The sequence below is a fragment of the Saimiri boliviensis genome, chromosome 2 (genome assembly GCF_048565385.1).
Source record: "Saimiri boliviensis isolate mSaiBol1 chromosome 2, mSaiBol1.pri, whole genome shotgun sequence".
Lineage (NCBI taxonomy): Eukaryota > Metazoa > Chordata > Mammalia > Primates > Cebidae > Saimiri > Saimiri boliviensis.
This window is the reverse complement of record NC_133450.1, coordinates 48,331,571-48,346,455: the sequence shown is the minus strand read 5'-3', so window position 1 is coordinate 48,346,455 and position 14,885 is coordinate 48,331,571. Positions and strand designations below refer to the sequence as shown.

At 37.3% G+C, this 14,885-nt stretch overlaps 1 long non-coding RNA gene across 1 annotated transcript in view; it reads right to left on the bottom strand.

Moving 5' to 3' along the window:
- The window catches only part of LOC141583559 (uncharacterized), a 34,787-nt gene extending 20,380 nt beyond the window's left edge, over positions 1 to 14,407 (bottom strand). The window contains exons 1-2 of the long non-coding RNA XR_012516214.1: positions 14,095 to 14,407; positions 12,534 to 12,661 (exon numbers count right to left, since the gene is read on the bottom strand). This is a non-coding gene — a long non-coding RNA (uncharacterized LOC141583559). The remainder of the gene's footprint in view (positions 1 to 12,533; positions 12,662 to 14,094) is intronic.
- Between the last annotated feature and the right edge of the window lie 478 nt (positions 14,408 to 14,885).

Genomic DNA, 14,885 nt, shown 5'->3' with positions numbered 1-14,885 from the left:
TTTACCAGAAGAACTGGTCTTGCTAGCTTTTAATGGTTTCCATTGTAACTTTCAGTGACAAGGAACACATTCCACAGTGCAGTGTGGGGGGAAACATTCCTACCTGTGAGTCACAAGACCCAGGTCTGCTTCCATGTCCACCAGCAATAATCACATAAAGTCACCCTCAAGGTCCATTCTTCATCTCCAAAATGGAATTGATAGGCTACTCTCTGCCATATCCAAAAGGACTATTGAGAGCAAATATTATAAGATACTTCAAATAACTTTGGGAGAGAAGCAAATATACCCAGATACGACAGTCGCAGGGCATAGGTTGTTTGCACACAGAGACAGAGAATGAAGGCCATTAGTCAAACAGTAACTGTAGAAACCATTTCTACCTCCCACAGAGAAGAAAAAACAATGCACAGGGATTTATCAACATTTATTTTGCTCAGCAGAGTATTTCAGACAAAAGAAAAATTTTGGCTGTCTGAATTACCCAGATAGTTTCTCTAAAAACCTTTATTTCACATGTGTAGTGATAACCTCAATAAGGACCCTATTCTCTCTCCAGGAAATAGGATGGTAGATCTGAAATTACATCTTTTCCTTGGAATTTAATTTCTAAAGAAGACAAATTATTATGTTACATTCACCCAGATGGAACTTGAGAAGGCCATAAGACCTATCCAGAGTTAGCTAAGGGGTTAAGATTCAGAGTCTTCCAGACAGTGTCTTTTCAAGGCATCTCTTTAGAGTGCCAGACTGAATCCCCGAGATTTCTGGGCAACTCTTGCAAAGCATTACAACTTAGCCCTGTGGTTGTGCTGACAGGACACATACATCAGGATCTCAATAAATTGCAGTGCTTCAGGCTTAGGCAAGCTTTGGGAGATTTTACTGTGATCATTATTTTAATTTCCAAAAAGAGATTGTAAAAGTTGTTCTCAAACCAGTAGATAAGTATAAGAGGATGATACACCAGTTTTGCATACTCAACTTAAATATTATTTAAAGGAAAAGTAAAAGAAATTATTCACTTGCTGTGTCTTGCTCCAGAAATTAATCTACATTCCTAATTTTTCAAAGACATTTAATGGAAGTCTGTGCTTCTCAATTTATAAGACTAATTTACCCTCTAATATTTTTATAACCCAGGTATACTGTTTAGCATGACAATTTCCCTATATTTATAAAGTGGATCATTTTAACAATGCATAATAATAATTGAGAATTTTAATGTGAAACCCTTTATTTATGCAACATTTTTATAGTCAACTTGGGTGGAAGACAGACAGAGCTCTATATTCATGACTACAAAATGTTTTATCTGCAACTTCCTGAGTATAACCTAACTGCCTATAGGGAAAAAAATGCCCTTCTAGAAGCACCTTCTGTTAAAGTATCATATGTTCAGGAAAAATTGAACAAATTTGACAAGGTAAACTTCATACCTACTTATGGTAGTACCCCAGGAGCCTGCCACGCCTCCTGGAAGTTGTCAAAGTCACCTCTGGGTCTCAGAAATGGGAATACAAACATTTTTCTAAGTTACTGCATAAGTCTTACCCAAACCTAGCAGAGGTCAAAGACTCCTCCTTTACCCTTAATACTAAGACTCTTTTATCTAAGCAGTGGCTTTACTCTGTCCTGACTAAGAGATAGGCTATCCTTTCAGCTGCTCATCTCAGACCAGGCCAGATAATCAACCCTACATCCAACACTCCCACCTTCAGGAGAGCCACCTTCTGCTGGGTCCATACTGGACCCTAATTCAGAGCAGGAACAACCTGATACTACACAGGAAACTAGCAGCAGCAAGGAAAAAAACTAGCCTCTGTCCTAATCTTTCTAAATCTTTTTGACACAGATGCAGTTTGAACCGTACTAAGAGTCCAGCATTAAATTTATGTTCGCTGTTTTAGAGATTCAAAGAAAAACATGATGTGCAGAGATGTCAAAATCAAGGATCTTGTTCAAAAATATGTTCTGTAGCAGGTGTAGTGGCTCCTGCCTGTAATCTCAGCACTTTGGGAGGACAAGGCAGGAGGATCACTTGACAACAGGAATTCAACACCAGCCTAAGCAACAGGGTGAGACCCTGCCTCTACAAAAATGAAGAAAACAATCAGGCATGGTAGTGTGTGCCTGTAGTCACAGCTACGCAGGAGGCTGAGGCAGGAGGATCACTTCAGCCCAGGAGTTCCAAGCTTCAATGAGCTATGATCACACCACAGCACTCCAACCTGGGTGACAGAGCAAAACCCCGCCTCCACCTCAAAAAAAGGTGGAGTGGGCAAACATAAAAAAAAAAAAAAGTTCTAACTACCGAAAGTAAGTCAAAGTAATATAACTGTTTATCAAGTTTCAAAAAAAGCCTTTTTTTTTTTTGAGATGGGATCTCACTTTGTCACCCAGGCTATAGTGCTGTGATGTGAAGCACAATTCACAGCAGCCTTGACTTCCTGGGCTCAAGCAAGCATCCTTCCCACATTGGTGTGCATGGTGGTGCATGTGCCTGTCATCCCAGCTACAATAATGAACCACCATGCATTATTTTGTATTTAATGTAGAGATGGAGTTACAGTATGTTGCCCAGGCTGGATATTGAACTCCTAGGCTCAAGCATTCCTTCTACCTTGACCTCCCAAAGTGCCAGGGCACACAGCCATTAGCTACAACCCCTGGCCCCCAAAATACTTTTATTGGAAAATATCCTCTTAGAATAAGCCTCTAAATTAAATATATGTATGTAAATACATATATGTCAGTATTTGTGTATCTTGACCCTATATTATTGAATGTCAGGTTTTAAGAGGGCCTTAGGATAGTGATACTCAAATGATGATCTACAAGCCCATTAAACCACCATTGATGTTTACAAGATCTAATTAAAATGAGAGTAAAAGATATGGGGTGTGTGTGTGTATGCGTGTGTGTGTGTGCATGTGTGTGTGTGTAGCACTGTATGTTTGTCACTATTCTTAACCCCAAAAGACCTATTCTTTATTGTGTCCTTCTGGGTTTTTTTGGTAAAATTATTTTTTATGAAATGATAAGTGTAATAGAAAGTCATTTTGGTTTTATTGTTATTGTTTGGCTGGTTTTTTTTTTTAATTGACAAAATAAAACATTGAAAACTTGGTAAGTCTCCAAGTTTTGGGGTGGCATGGGCATTTTACTGATCCTTGAAATTCATACATCTGGGATGTAAGACCTAGACAACATGTACCAAATTTATCTGATGTCTGAATGCTTTTTAATAACTTTCACCTATTCGTCCCAGTTCTAGCTCCTGCAGTCACACAGACTCAGTTGTCCCTGTTCCAAATGAAAGTCGTTTCTACAGTTGAAGACAATGCTTCTGATCCCCTAAGATCTTTTTTTCTCCAGAATTAAAAATCTTCTATTGTCTTCAACTCTACTTTTAAGCCAGACCTCAAAGTAGAGACTATGAGATAGAAGAAAAACCTTGAAAGACATAAATATGTATATACTTATTTAAAGAAGGAAATGTCATTTCTTCTATGTTTGATAAATGAGGAAACTGAATCCAAGTGGTTAAAAGACTTAACTAAGATCTGTTTGTTAATGACATTCAATACTCAGCAAATCAAAACATCTTACCCTTGAGAAATGTTTGCATTAAAGCAAAGAACAAAAAGACAATAGCAGATGTATGTAAATTGATTCAACAAATATTTTCAGTGTCTAAATTATGCCATGCATTACGGTAGCTAAAAGGAAACAGGGTCCCTGCTTTTGAGAAACTTAAAAGCATGAAATAGTAAGTGAATAAAACAGCAAAAATATAAAAAAGTAGGATGACAATAGAAACAACTGCTTCACTTGGGGAAGCTGGAAAGGCACAAGAGAGGAAGTGAAATTTATTTAGGTTGGGCAATGAAGGATGAATAGGAATTTTCCAAGAAGGGTTAAGCATGTTTGGAGGAAGATATTATAATGGGTTCAATTCCAGAAGGCTGAACTTCAAGTAATTTTGTGGCACCCAGAGGGGATAGCCAAAGGGCAAGTACAGCATGAAAAAAGAAAATTGAAAAAAAAAAAAAAAACAGATATATATGGTACATGCCCACAGAAAGTAGTGCTGAAAGAAAACTTTTTCATTTTTCTACCAGATTGGAAAATGCTTTGTATAAAGGTTTAAAATGAATTTACTTTTAACAATATGGACAAGGAAGTTTTCTTTCCTGAATCATGATGGAGAACTCCATTTTCATTGATAGCAATGAAATTAAAAAAGAGAATAGGAAATATAGCTACCAAGGAAGTGAGTTTCAACATAGTGAGAATAAAGTTACTCAGAGTTAAACTTCCTATCTTCAACTTGTAGATACATATGTTTAACCTACAACCAACAGATAGATTCTCAAGGTTTAAAGAGGATATACCCTAGTTTAACATTACTAGAAAATCAGATGTAAAGAGATAGCATTAGCTTTAAACTTTCTTGAGATTACCTGCTTAATAAAATTATTCTCATATAAATATCGAAGTGACTTCTTGATACTTGGTAAGCGCTTTGAAATTCTTTTATCCCAGTAGAGACAGGTAGTTTCATTTGGAGTCTAGGCAGATCAGTATTACTCTGTAGTGAGAGAAAGTACACACAATACAACAGGCTGCACTTGCATGAGACAGTTCTGCTATGATCTCTTGGACAATGTGCCCAGTGAACCTGCCTCCTTCAAGCTCCCTCTACTAGCCACAGGCTTCCACTCCTGGTGTCTCATGGAACACAAACATAGACATCATCACCTCAGCTTCCAGATATACTTAAACATAATACCATGCACATGATAGCAGCTTAGTAACTATTTTTTGTTTGATAAATAAAGCCAAAACAATAATTATAAATTTTAAAAAATAAATTTGAATCAATAATACCTAGCAACACTGCCTGCTCACATGCTTAGGATATATATTGGGAAGTCTCTTAGCAGGCATAGATATTGGAGAAAACTTCTTGCAGGTACTCCTTCCTTTTTACCCATCTCTTTGAAAGTTTCAACTTGAAATTTTGAATAATATCCTGGGTACTCTATTTGGTTGATGTTAACCTCTAATACTACATTTAAACTTACTGAACAAAATGATCACTCTCTGTCCTGGGGCTTCTATTTTGAGTTTTCTCTTGGCACCATTTTAGCATGCACTTAAAAACTGGATTTTTTTGTTTGTTTGTTTTTTGAGCTTGGATGAGATGCAGAATAATTTTCTGTTATGCATGACTGAGAGGCAGGAAAGATATTTCAGAAAAACAAAGCTGTCTCTAAGTGGTTATAAGAATAATTTGAGATAGGACTGCTAGAGAATTTAATTTTAGCAGTATTAATATGTAGAACAAAATTCTAAAATGTTGCTTTCATACTTTGTGGTATATTGTTAATCATACATAACAGCTATGATTAGTTCAAACTTTGGTTGCATCTAAAGAATTCTCTATTTTCCTGCATTATTCTGTAAATATAAGCTGAATAAAAGCATTTCAGTCTGATGTTATTAATTATCTCATCCTTTAGTCATAGATAAATCCCATGGAAATGTCTTTTGTAAATGTACTCTAATAAGGACCCCAGAACATTTAATTTATGCACAAAAGTCGCTACAATTATTTCTCCTGGTAGCTTGTTTTAACACATCGATAGCAAAAATATCAAGAGCCTCCATTAAAAATCAGAGCCTGAAAATAAAAAAAACAAGACTTATATACAAACTATTCAAGGATATTGTTCTCTTGGGCTGTTGGTCAGCCTCTCTCCAGGTTAAACTGCCTCTCAGCAAAAATGCCAAGGTAGTTTCAAAGAGTATTACACTCAAAAATATTGCCTCTCTATATATTGGCAGGGAGCATTGTCTGCGAAGAAATATAATATTGTCTCAGAAGCCTACAGAAATTGTTCAGTGAAAAATAATGAAGTAAATTCAATGTGGCAATTCAAAACAATGAAAGTTAAGGCCTATTTTACAAAGGTTTTCAAAGCTAATTCGAAGTTTCCCTTTGAAATTTTTCAACTCCAGCATAGACCCTACTCCTTAAGGTTTGGTTAAAAAAAAAAAAAAAAGAAAAATTTTTTTCTCCTTTGTACTGAATGCTTCAAAGAAACATTCTTCAAGTTAATGATCATTCTTGAGCATTAACTTGCAGTACTGTGAGATAATTCATTTTAAAGCTAATTGTGAAAGCAAGGTCATCATTTAAAGAAAATCAATGGACAGTTTTCCGGATAATCATGGAACTGATGTATTCCCTGTTCTCTTTCTCCTTGACTTCTTTGTACCACTAAATACAATTGAAAACATTTGTCCCTTATCCTGTGGTCATAGCACTTACCTGTTCTTTACCTTTCTCTCCAACCACATTCTAGTTTCCTCATCACTGTTACCTTCTATCCCCCTCTGATCATTAATTCACCATCAAAATCTTAGCCATGTAAAGCTATGGGATTCTCTGTCTCTTTAACTTTACGATTTCCCACATCAAATCTAGTTCTGACTGTTTCAGTTCTGGTAAAGTCACACTTACTCTTCCAATCACTGAGAATTACATCAGTCAACTGATTACCTCATATCCATGCCCCATATCAAGTTAGACACCAGCCCCTCTGGATGTTTTCTTTGTAGTGTCACCTAACAATATTCATTTCTGTGTGATGGGACTTTGTAATAAGTATATATTAAATATTTAAACAAACACACAAAGTACATCTCTACTATATTCATAGACAATACAATTTCCTATAGATCTATATCTTGCATCTGTCTCTTTCTTATCTCATTGTTAAGCTTTCTATTCATCTTTACTTGATTTCCCAGCTCATTTCACATGTCCTCAATCTCCCACTTCTATCCTGTCCATGTAAAGTAGACAACTTCATGTATTACTTAAGAAATATTGAAGCCTTCCAATGTGAGTTTTCCCTACTTACATTCTTTAAAACTCTCAATATTTTACAAAATCCTTACTTATTCTTCACTTTCTTCATTTTCCAAGTGGCCTTGGTTCTTTGCCTTTCTATCTGTTCTTGGATCTTCGCCCATCAATCAGTCATCTTCTATCCCTCTGGCATCTTCTACCTCTTTCTGAAAAAGCAACTTCTTCCCTTCTACCTGCAACATTCTCAAGAACTTCATCTAAGAAAAAAGGGCCTTCTTTTAACTCTACTAATCTTTCAAGCTGCCAGGCCAAGTCTCCCTTTCGTTCACACCACTCTTCTTGAGTGAGCTCTGCCTCCCCTTCCTAACTTCCCACTGACTTCTCAACCCCTTGTATTATTTTCAGTCTTGAGCACTCTGTTGAAATAGCAGTCTTGAAGGCCATCGCTTAATTACTAAAGGCCAAATCCAATAGCCTCACTGCAGTTCTTATTCTTCTCAGCTTCTCTGACACATTTGCCACTGCCAACTGCCTGCTCATTCTCAAAATTCACTCTTCTGTTGGCCCCTGTGATTCTCCAATCTCCTGAGTCCCTTTCTATTTTCTTGAACCTTACTGGGTTTTGTTTTTGGCATGTCTTCCTCTTTCTGTCCTTTAATTACTATAGATTTTTCCCAAGGCTTTCTTGTTAACCCTTCCCCTTCTCTATCTATATTCTTTTTTAAGTCAATTTCACTGGCTTCCACGTGGCTAGCAAATCTGGATATCTTCCTTTTCTCTTGAAATGCAGACCAGATTTCTAACCACTACCCAAACAGCTCTATTTAGTGTTTTGCAGGCACCTTCAACTCAACATATATAAAATGTAGCTTACCACTTTCCCTATAAACTCCCCTTCCTTGCCTGAATTTTGTTTTATTGATTTCCTTTCATATTAAAAAAAAATCCAATAGAATTATTCTATTTACTGTCTCCAAACACAGCTCAACCATTACCTCCTAGATATTTTAAGTTATCCTCATTACTGGAATTACTTACTTCTCTCTTTCTAGCCATCAAAATACGATGTAACTTTTCAGATTTAGGTATTGAGTCTCTGTTGTTCCATGGCCTGACCGCTTCTCTCCTCTGACTCCTAGATCACTGATAGTCCCTTTCTTTAATTCACATTTAACAGATTGTTACTTATGACTCATTTTTTTGATATTTTCATTTAACTTTTTAACATATCTATAACTTATTTACTAACTTTGATTGTAATTCTTTTGCAAAAGCATTACTCATAGATTACCTCTCCTCAATCTACCTCTCTTATTCATGCATTCAAAGCACGTTTGTGAGGTATGTATTTGTCTTGGTCTGTTCAGGCTGCTATGACAAAATGCCATAAATTAGGTGACTTATCATAACAGAAATTTCTTTCTCACAGTTCTGGAGGCTGAAATTGAATTTTACAATTGAAATCATTTCAATTATAAAGGCAGGAAATCCAAGGCAACTTCCCAAGGCTGGGAAGTCCAAGATCAAAGCACTGGCAGATTTGGTGTCTGATTGGGGTCCACTTCCTGGTTCATAGACAGCTGTCTTTTCACTGTAACCTCACATGGCAGAAGGGGCAACAAAGCTTTTTTTTTTTTTTTTTTTTTTTTAAATAAGGATACCAATTTCATTTATGAGGTCTCTATCCTTATCACCTAATCACCTCTGAAAGGCCCCAACTTCTAATGCTATCACATTGAGTGTTAAAATATCAACATATGACTATTGAAGGCACTCAAATACTCAGTCCATAGCAATACTATATGACAAACACAATGTAAGACTCTGGGAAAAGATACATATGACATGTTTCTGTCCATGGAGGAATTTGCTATCTAGAAAAAGTGTTAGAAATAAAAACAAATAGGTACAGCAATGTTAGAAGTGTTTAGAGATGTATATGGTAGGCTTTGGACGCACAAGAAAACAATGCTTTAAGGGTATTAAAATTTTTCCCAGAAGATATCACTTGGGTTTATTTTTAAAGAAAAAATGATATTTAAGAAGGTAGACAATGATGAAAAGGTGTTCCAGGCACAGCAAAGATAAGTCATCTAACAATTATATAATTAATTTTCAGAACTCAAGTAATTATACATGGGAATATTGGGATAGTGACAGTAATTTGGAAAGACAAGAATCACAAAAGGGTTTAAATATGAAGCTAAGGGTTTTGTTTCCATCCTGGGAACAAGGGGAAGCCATGGGGGGTGGTGTATTTTAAAATATAACCTTTTCATTTAAGTCATACATATAGAAAGGTATACAAATCATAAGTTTACAGTTCAATGAATTTTCACAAAATAAACACACCTGTATAAACAACACATAAATTAGGAAAGAAAATACTATCAGAACAAATGAAAAGATTTTAAGCCATGGAAATATATTATCAGACTTACATTTTGAAAGATCTTCCTGGTGCACTGGGGAAGAAAACTGTTGGCAGGGAAATCACTTCAATTGTAAAGGCAAGAAATCATAAAAGCTTTGAAGTAGTGTATAGAGAGGAAGGATTATGTTTAAGAAATATTTAGGGCTGGGTACAGTGGCTCATGCCTGTAATTCCAACACTTTGGGAGGCCTAGGCAGGCAGATCACTTGAGTTCAGAAGTGAACGCTAGCTTAGTCAACATGGCGAAACCCCATGTCTACTGAAAATACAAAGATGAGTCAGTTGTGGTGGTGTATGCCTGTGATCTCAGCTACTTGGGAGGCTGAGGCATGAGAACTGCTTGAACCAAGGAGGCAGAGGTTGCAGTGAGCTGAGATCGCACCAGCCTGCACTCCAGCCTGGGTGACAGAGTAAGACTCTCTGTCTCAAAAAAGAAAAAAGAAAAAATATTTAGGAAGCAAAATTAATAGGCTCTTTAATAAATCAATGTGTGAATGGATGGAGAAGTGGAATCTAAGACATGCAGCTGGGTTAATGATGGTGGTGGGTAGTTTGCAAAGACAGCCACAACAACCCCTCCCATTCATGAGTGGATATTATTTTGAAATTGACTTTGCTGCTTCTCAAGTCAAGAGGTAGAGTCCATTTCCCCACCACTGAAATCTGGGCTGGCTTTGGGACTTGCTTTGACCAATAGAATCTGGCAGAAGTAACATTGTGTGACTTCTGATGATAGGCTTCAAGGGGCCTGGCAGCTCCTGCTTTTGTCCTCATGGACACTGTCCAGAGTCTGCCATAAATAGACATTAGTGTATTCTTCTAGAAAATAAGAGAAAACATGGTGTGAGGACCATAATGTGGGCCGGGGTAGGGCTAGGAGAAGGCCCTATTCAATTGACCCTAGTCAATAGCCAGAACCAACTGTAAAATAAATGCATGATGCCATCTTGGACCTTCCATCCCAAATGACTTTCTAGCTTAATGCATGAGTAATCCCAGGTGAAAAATACCAGCACTGCCAGCCAACCAATGGAATCATGAGAAAGAATGATTTGCTGTTACCTGGGGTTATGTGTTATGTGGCAATAGATAGCTAAAACTGAAATTTGTACTTGGAAGTAGAACAGAGTGATACCATAACAAAAACCTAAAAGATGTATATAGCATTTGTTTGATGACTGGCAGCTGACGGAGGCTGGAAGGCAGTAAGGAGAATGTCAGTGAAAGCCATTAGGCCTTGAGATTAGAAGCAGGAATAGGGTGACTTGTGTTACAAAGTGGTGGAACAACCAGCAAACATATCACTTGTAGTAACTTATTATAGAAGATATATAATTTGCCTACCAAGATTTTGGATTTCCAGGCATAACATGGAACTTACCAACGAGCCTTTTTAGCTGGGTATGATAAAGAATTGTAAAATAAAGATGAGCTAAAAAGGAAATTGTTCCATTTATCAGCATAATTTACAGGAAATATAGATGGGACAGGATTTTTCAAGTTGGACAATAAAACTGTTTCTCATCCCCACTCTCTTCAGAAAGCAATAGATTTTCAAAGTTAGAAATGATCACAAGGTAAAGATCAAACCAAAACTATGGTTTATTGTCAGATCCCTTGTTAAAACCACTGAAAGATTTTAGGTAGTGACCAGTACATACATTCAGCAAAGCAAAGAAAAATCTTCCAAGAAGCTAAAGTTACTACTCTACAGCAGCCTTACAAATAGCTCAAGGTAGAGAGAAAGGTCTGTGTCAAAAAGAATTACGGATGTGACTGACTTGTGGGACATGGAATGAATCCAATCATATTTATAGGAAATTCACAATGTTTTAAGAAAATTATATGACCTTGGACTAAAAGGTACAAATATCATTCAAAATGAAAAGTGAGCTCTGGGCCCTAATATCCTATTGGCAAGTAGCAGACTGAGAAAGTTATTCAGCTGCAAACATGGTTCACTTCTTAAAGAAAAACAAGAAACCAGAATATGAAGCAAGAGCCCTGTGTATAGAGCCAAGAGATGGGAAAACAATGAGTAAGGGAACCATTGAAAAAGAAGAATATACTCTGATCAAAGAATATTTCTGCTGAGAAACAGGAGAAACTGGTGACATGAACCTGGCTACAGAATTGCTGCAGTCTAGTTGTTGGTCTTCCTCCTTTTGAATGGGAGCATCTATTGTAATGATCTGTTTGGGTGTGTGAAGTGGGGAGAGCTGGGTCTTTTAAATTCACAGATCTCTGGAACAGGATCCACACCCAGGACAAGATTGAATGTACAGGAAACTTATTTAGGGAAATGCCTGTGAGAGAACATGGTAAGGAAGCCTACAGAGGTCAGGATGCATGAGAGTATGCAGTGCCATTCTGACCCCAAGTGAAGGAGAGAAGGAAGGAAAGGTGGGTGAAAACATCTTAGATTGCTGTGTGGTTGTAAGGAGAGTTTGGCAAGGTCACCAGAGAAGCCTCATGCCAACAACACTTCTCATAGTAGTCCCTCATCTCCAAAACTTAGCCTTCCATTGTATCCCTTCTGCACCCTGTCATTGTCTGGGAGCAGCCCATGGGAGGTTGGAGCAGTGCAAATGTAGGAATGATTACAAAGCCCAGCAGCCAGCTGTGCATAAATCAATTACACTCCCTACCGTCACTGATCTGAGAGATGCCTTCATGTAGCCACCACAAACCACCACCAATGATTCTCAAATTCTAATCTCAAGGTCTAGCTTCTGTTTCAGAATTAGAATGATAATTTTTGTTGTCGCCAATTATGTTCAACAGATGCCCCAAATGTACCTCATTAATAAGCCATTATTAAGTCCGTATTATCCACCAGACATTGTAGTATTCTGAAGAAGCTCAAAGACTGAACAGAGAGATACATATGTAATAAATAATTACAAATCATATGTTCTTTCAATGAGTATTGACTGTGAGCCTATTATATACCAGGCACTGGTAGAAGTGCTGGAGATAAAACAGTAAATAAAACATGACAAGTGCTCTACTTGGTTGACGGGTGCCAGCTGGATAAGTCAAATAAATAGCCACATAATTATCATACAATGTAGTATGTGAGTTAAAAAAAGACATACTCTATAGCCTAAGGTACAAATAGGAGCAGTTCATGTGACAAAGAGGAAAGGCAGGGTTTTCCAGATTCTCATAACAGCACAGGCAATGATATGTAACAACGCAACAACAAAGTCTTACGTGAAGCCTGCTTCCTTAGGCATCAAGTCTTGCGTGGGCTTAACTGACTGGTGGAAACTGAGTCACCTGTCTGATCCTCAGCTTCATGGGAGACTGAGGAATTTGTTTTTTCTTCAAAGTCAGAACATCTATGTTGAGAAAGTAGAATTCAATGTGAGAAATTTCCCAAATATGGAAAGTATCCAAGCCATAATGAGCAGTCATGCAGATGATGTGCATAACTTCACTCATCTTGTGAATCTCATATAATGATTAACTTAAATGCTTATTTAGAAAAAGCACTAAGCAAACCATACAAAATTAAATAAGAATAGTCAGTCTTAAAGAACACACTTCAGAAGTTAAAACCCCTTTAAAAACTGTGAGACTATTCCCTGCTGCAAACAAAGGTAGTGTGTCACAAGTTTTGATTGCAACTAATGTGTGACACTGTTTTAAATAAATGGATAGGTCTGTGTTCCTCAAAACACATTCTCCTTCTCCAGCCATACCAAGTTGGCTGATAATTTCTTCCATTTAGTGGGTGCCATTATTTATCTTGGATTGAATAATAGTCTATTTTATCTTTCTTCTTCAAATTGAACAGTTTTGGAGTGCTGTGTATCATTCTGTCAGCTACCACTGATAGTTCTTGAATAAAATTTGTTCAAATCTTTTATAGTCTAATCCAGTGCTTCCAGTAGAACTGTCTGTGATAATAGAAATGTCGCATATCTGTAGTGTCTGATCAGAAACCACTAGCCACACGAAGCTATGAAGCCCTTGAACTGTGGCTACTACCAGGGTGAGATTGAATTATTCATTTAAAATTTTAATTTAACTGTAATGTATCTAAACTGAAATAAATCGTTACATATGACTAGTGGCTAGTCATATAGATCTAAAGCTTACATATTCAAAAAATAATCCCAGGCTCTTCAACTTTCAGCATTGTTTCCTTTACCTCTCTTCATCTAAAATATTACTAACTCTAACAGCTGGGATTGGGTCATTCTCCACTTCTTTAAAGTTTATTGACAGTCCTTGGCATCGAGTCACATAAGTGGCTCCTTTATTGGAATCAATCAGTACTGGACACAATCCAATGACAGAATCGAGATGACCTAGACAACTGGCTATAAGGTTCCTTGATCCATCCCAATCTCAATCTCACTAGAAAAAGAATTCAGTGATTAACAGTGAAGTGGATTATACAAAAATATTTGGGCCAGGTTATATACATATCCATTTTAACAAAAGAGGGATAGACAATTATTATTAATTACATATATGCCTTAAAGTCTATTCACAGAGAAATATGGCCACAAAACTATTTTTTTAATTTTATTGCATTTTAGGTTTTGGGGTACATGTGACGAATATGCAAGATTGCTGCATAGGTACACATGTGGCAGTGTGATTTGCTGCCTTCCTCCCCTTCACCTATATCTGGCATTTCTCCCCATGCTATCTCTCCCCAACTCCCCATCTGCCGCTGTCCCTCCCCTATTTCCCGCCAACAGACCCCAACGTGTGATGCTCCCCTCCCTGTGTCCATGTGTTCTCATTGTTCAATACCCACCTATGAGTGAGAACATGCGGTGTTTGATTTTCTGCTCTTGTGTCAGTTTGCTGAGAATGATGGTTTCCAGGTTCATCCATGTCCCTACAAAGGACACGAACTCAACGTTTTTGATGGCTGCATAATATTCCATGGTGTATATGTGCCACATTTTCCCTGTCCAGTCTATCATCGATGGGCATTTGGGTTGGTTCCAGTTCTTTGCTATTGTAAACAGTGCTGCAATGAACATTCGTGTGCACGGGCCACAAAACTATTAATGCAAATATGCATCACTACAATGGTAGGATTAATCACATGATCTTAAATGAAAATAAATGCATAATGATGAAAAAAAACTAATCAAAATTTAGGTTTTAAAAAAAGACAGTAGTGATGAAAACCACACCAAAGTCAGTCAACACTGATAAGGCACCTAGAAAGCAACTCTCACTCACGTGCACACTCTGTAGGACACTGCTTCCCAGTCAAACAACGTGTGGTGGCCTGAATTCTTAGCAGAACCTAAATTGACTTTAGTTTGTAAACACAAAATTTTATAACTCATGTGAGAGAGCAGTTAAATTGAATGCAAATTTACGTCCACATAAGTCGCGCATCACTCACCTGGAAAACCTGATGGAAGGACGTGCTTTGCTTTAGATTGATTCACAGCCTTAACCAAGGACTCTCATACCTTAAAAACCCCTGCGCTGGAGAGGACCTTAATTGAATTTGTACTCTGCCATTGTGTTCTCCTCATTTGGGCCATAGTCTGCAGAATATAAATAGATAAATAAGCAGATCTGATA